Raw genomic sequence first — 5,650 nt, forward strand, 5'->3', positions numbered from 1 at the left:
GCAAATTTTATAAATGTAATCTCTTTTTCCCTTTAACTGAGTCATTATGAAAATATTGAATACTGCTGGAGCAAGGACAGATCCCTGAGGAACCTCACCTGAAATTTCCTCCAGATTTGACAGTGAACTATTGATAACTACTCCGTGAGAGCAATTTTTCAACCAATTGTTCCCTCCACCTTATGGTAATTTTATCTAGTTCTAGACCATATTTTCTTAGTTTTATTATAAGAACGTCATGTGAAACAGTATCAGAAAGCTTACTAATAACAAGATGTATCACATCCACTGTGTCTCCCTTATCCAAGAGGCCAGTTATCCTGTCAAAGAGGGAAATTAAATTGAAGAGCTCGGTGCATGATACTATTTTTTTTTTTAATAAAGGCATTTGAGTTATGACCCCTGCAATATTAGATAAATTTTTCAGAAATAACAAACGTGCTGGTTTTTTTCTAGGCTACCACTGTAAAACAGTTTGCTTGTTTGTTGGGTTTATTGAAATAATCTGGTGATGTGAGATTAAGAATAAATGGTTTGAAAGCCAAAAGCCGTTACCCGAGTGTCACCAAAGATAAAAACTAGGGTGGGAGAAACAAGCCTTCCTCCATAATAGTGTTTTCTCCATTTCAAGCTGATCAGTAGGAAGTGGATTTAGAAGTGCTTTAAATTATTTCACATCATTTACTGGTAATCTAACCAGCATGTACTGCGTGTACCCTAAGTGCTGATTTTTTTAAAAGCATAAGAGGAAGAGCAAAAGAACTTTTTATTCTAAGTCATTCTGTAATTTACACATTTTTGTATCAACCCACTTACTAGTGCCATACATAAGTGTTTCCTCTGAACAGATTTAATTTTTAATTTTCCTGAATCAGTGTTAACCAGGAAAAAGGTAATTGTTGTCAAGAGTATTCAAACTGTCAGAATATCATTCAATCTAAAAGCTGTTAGAATCTGTGCAAAAGTAATTACTGAAACTCTATTCAACTGTAATAATAACCTGCCACTGATGACAGCAATTACTGGGGAAAGTGTAATAGAAATCAAAGGCGCATTTTTCTCTGACAAGTACATTTCTAACTAAGGTTTACATTGGTTGAATAGTGTTGACAATGATGATGTGCTGTATCACTCTTAATCACGGTTGGCATGATGTTACAGTTTGAACTGCTCACTGTTAGAGAGGGACTAATTGCCTGTTTCATTTGACACTGTCCATGCTTTCTGTACATAGGGCTGTATATTATAGATGAGCAGAGTTTAAGTGTTGTGCCTCATTGCCTGACTCACATCCTTTTTAAGTGTAGGTTATAAGTACTTTTGCAGTTAACATAAAGGCTCCAATTAGAATCGGGATGAACCAGTTAGGTCAACTCCTTGTATGTACAAAACAGAGAGGGAGAAGAAGGAGCATGGTGGCAAAAGTCACCCTTCTTCTCCTTCCTGGCTAACAAAGGCCACACAGAGCCCTGCTCCTGGATTTACCTCCCCAGGAGGTATAGCGTTTGGCTCAAATAGGCTTGAGAAGATGGTTCTTTGGTGCTTCACCTTAGTAAGAGGTCGCTGAGGCCAGAAGTTTGCCATTATTGTTATTATTGTCAGAGCTGAGCATCAGTGTTTCCCTTCAGCTCGGATGAAAAACAAGACCTACATTGGTACACACAAGGTGCCAGTAGGGGTAGTTTCCCTGGTTTTGGTGGACTTGTGTTGGGAGACCTGGCTGTATGCATTATTTGGAGAGGGAGAAAGAATGGACATCCTTCTTGACAGCACTTATTCCTCTGTTGGCAAACTTTGCTCACTTTTTCAGCAACAGGTGCAAAGGTTCCTCCAGAATCCTTCCCCATTGTAAGAACTCCTCAGGAACAGCTCAGTTTCAGAATAATCCATCTACAAATCTCTGTTTCAGCATCCTTCATGTGTGCGTCCCTCAACAACGCCCGTCACTGGGAACGAGCTCAGGAGAACTGTCCTTTGGGAGCGATACTGGGGCACGTGTCCAGTGCCATGTGTGTTGGTCCTGCCCAGTCATTCTCAAAGTCCAAAAACATGTTGAAGCATCACAGAAGGAGCTAAATTTAGCAGGTTTTTCAGGTTTATCAGAGTGACTTTAAGGATTGAACACATGCAGGAGATGATGCGGGGGTCTGGAGCAAAGATGATGAGAGCAGTTTCAGAACACACTGATGATCAGGTTTTTGCGCAAGAGCTTAGGTCCATTGATTTTTACGGAGTGGAAGAAATGAAGATAACTGGGTGACAATTGTACAGTTAATCGCATTGCTCTTGTGAGGGGCTGTTCTGTCCTTCCTACACTTCCACAATCCATCAGCTCACATTCATTACAAAGGCCAAAACTCATTGTTATTTCATGGCAGAGCAAGTTACATCCACCACTGAGAATCAGCAGGAAAACACAGTGTAGGATTCAGGTGTGGAATAGGGAGAGACAGAGGTACACAGTCTTTCCAAGGGCACCAGATAGGCTATGTCCATTAAAGTTAAACCCAACTACGTGCAGAACTTTTCTGCTGCTGCCAGGAGGTTTTCCAAAACAGCTTTTGGGTGGTGCCACTTCACCACAGATTCATTGACCGTCCCTGCAATGCAGTTTCCCCAAGATATTTCTAAGCTTTTTACAAACCGCTTGCACTAATGTGTGAGTAGTCCCAGTAGACTCCTAGGATGATCTTGGGGACTTAAACACATGCCTAATTGTTCATCAAATTGGGGCCTTGCTTGGCTCCAGATAGGAGACTTCCAGGAGGAGTTCATTGTATCGTTCTACTTATCACACTAATTGCTTGTTTATGTTTGTTTTCTGACAGCCAACACTACCCAATAATTTTTATAAACAGAGGTTCTTTCACAAAATCTACTAAATAGAAGTCACAGCTCTTGAAAACCAAAATGATTTTAAAGGAAACTTGATGTTTCCCCTCTGAATTTCCTATTGATGTGTAACGGTTGTATCAGGCTGGGTCCCTGGTGTTCTGTTAACATGTGGCTCTCTTTTATTATAACATAACAATAATGCAATTCAGCTGAAAACATGTGTTAAAACACTCTTGGATTTTGTGCACACCTTATTAATTATACTAACTGCAAAATGATGGGGTCTTTGACAATCTTTTCTATAAACTCTTTGGGTTTCTAAAATGATGGACTACCTGAATGAAGGTAGTGCTTTTCTGGTTTATTGAACGGCTGCAGGCAAGTGTTTGCATAACTAGGCGATACGTGTATTTATGTACACCATGCTGATGAGCAGTTGCACTTCATTTCTTATTTGAAATAAAGACACGAGAGTGACTGAAAACAAAAACATGCCAGGACCTCCTCCCCGATGAGAGTTTTCTAGCTAAAAGAAGAATAATGTGAGCTACAGCTGAACGAAGGGAAGAAAGAGCCCGTGCAGATTCCATGCTCAGCATCACTCTTTGCTAATTACAGATGCTGGATTTTTTTCTTAGAGGGTTGCAAAGGGTGGCAACCACAGCAAGGTGGCACAGGGTATGTGCTGTGCACAGGGTTTCTGTATGTCTCTTTCCATAGGGTGAAAGCGCCCAGGGCAGAGCAATGTCTCTGTGACAGTCGCTCCGCGGGTGCTGTGGCTGGTGTGACTGTCAGTCATCCTTTTTACAAGCTGGCAGGGGACAACATAGTGTTTGAAAACCTCATTCCTTACTGAGTGCAGGCAAACTCGGAGTCTGTGTGCTTGTGCAGTTTGCACTCCTGCGTCCGGGTGGAGAGATTAGGTGTCTGTGGGACTTGCAAAGGTGTGAACTGCGTATATAGTGGATTTTATGAAAGGGTTACAACCTCTTCCATGATACCCAAGCAAATTTGTTTGGGAATTTAGAGACTTTATTTCTACTGATGGTTTTCCCTTTATGCATTTGCCTTTCCAGCACTATGCTTGCTAACAGCATGGAAGAAATCCCCATCATCAAGTGCTTAGAAATTATTAATCAGGTCTCCCCTAGGTTAGGATCGTGGCTTAAAAGAAAAAAACAGTTGCTTGCTTTCTCTTTTTCCATGTCCTTAAAAGTTTATCTTTTAAAGCTTTTCTCTGAAAACCTGAGAAGCTTTACTTAAAAAAAGCAAAAAAGCTGAGATTAATGAAGATCATATAGATAACGTAAACCCATTGTCTCAAGAGAGCTGAGACTTTAAGAAAAATACTAACAATCACAACTTTCTGATAATTTTATCAAGTCTGACAATCCAGTGTGTTTGCTAGAAAATTGTGAAGTGTAAATTATAAGGCTTTTCTGAAAACGGCAGATGCAAGAGACCGCATTTGAACCCTGAATCTCTTCCACTCATTCTTCCAGCTCTTTCCCCTCTCCCGCTTTGTTCTGGCTCTATGGGTTTGGGGGGAGTGTGTGGGGTGTTGTTGCATTTCACCACTGCCTTCTCTATCTGCTGTGGCAGCAAACAAAGGAACTGGTAACTGTCAAAAAAGGGTAGGAACAAAATTTGAGAGAAGCCAGAGGAAGGTGGGCAGTGACAGCACAACTGCAGCTGTTTCTCTGGCCCAGCTACGGCCGCTGCGGGCCAGCGCTGCTGCTGGGTGGGCTGGGGACACGAGTGCTTGGCTGGGTGGTCTTCTCCGGTTGTGCCACCCAGGCACCACTTCACAGTGTCTGGATGGCAGCTGTGCCCTGCCTGGAGCTTGTACCCTCCTGGTTTTGTTCAGTGGGGAAAAGAACAGGAAAACAGAGGAGCTGTGGCGGGGCTCCAGCGCCCTCCATGCAGCGGGTGTGCGCCTTCAGTTCCCACCACTTTGGGCTCCAACCTTGCTCAGAATTTTACATTCTTTTCTTAAGGTTTTTGTTCTTTGGTTTTGTGGGGTTTTTAAAAATATTTATTTTATCTGGCGGTTAATATGAGATTTCACCCTTACAGCAATTTGTCGCTGCTTGCTAAATTCATTAACGCTGGTTGAAGCTGCCCACCTGACTCTTGTTCCAGGTGTGCCAAATAGAGACATTTTTACTGCTTGTTACTGAAATTTCTTGTCTAAGCTGAGGCCCAAAGCTGCTATGAATGAATATTTGTCCACTGATATCCGATAATGCTATGCAAGTTTACAAGAGCTGAAAATCTGCTCAAAGTAAGAGAGCAGTGGTGGAGATTCGTTATTGGAAGCCATCTTCTCCAGAGGCTTCTCTCCCTACAGGAAGAGGCTGAAGAGTAATTAAAAAAAAAAAACCAACCCTGCCTAAAAAGCAAAACAGTGAAATGGAGTGAAAGTGCCTACTCTATGATTAGGCTTCTGGAGACCTAGAGCAAACTGTATCCAGTGGAAAGGAGATGAGATGCGCTTTGACTGTAGATCACTTGAACAGCAACAGCCCGTTTTCTCGTGTTAAATATCACACTCGCTCTGTGGAGCTGAGGTGTCCCTAGAGCTTTACTTTCTCTTCCTGCAGGGATACACCATCACTGATGTTTTTGCTTTTATACCAAGCTTACATTTAGTCAAATTAAACACCTAATAAGCAGGAGTACCTGACTTAGACACATCATGACCATCTTCTCTGGGGTGCCCGCCCACCTCCAGTGGGCAATCGCAGAGGAGGTGGCGTGCGGGCCAGCGGCGAGCTGCAGCGTGGGCAGGACGGACAACATCTGCCTTGCATAC

Source organism: Falco peregrinus, chromosome 13 (assembly GCF_023634155.1).
Source record: "Falco peregrinus isolate bFalPer1 chromosome 13, bFalPer1.pri, whole genome shotgun sequence".
Classification (NCBI taxonomy): domain Eukaryota; kingdom Metazoa; phylum Chordata; class Aves; order Falconiformes; family Falconidae; genus Falco; species Falco peregrinus.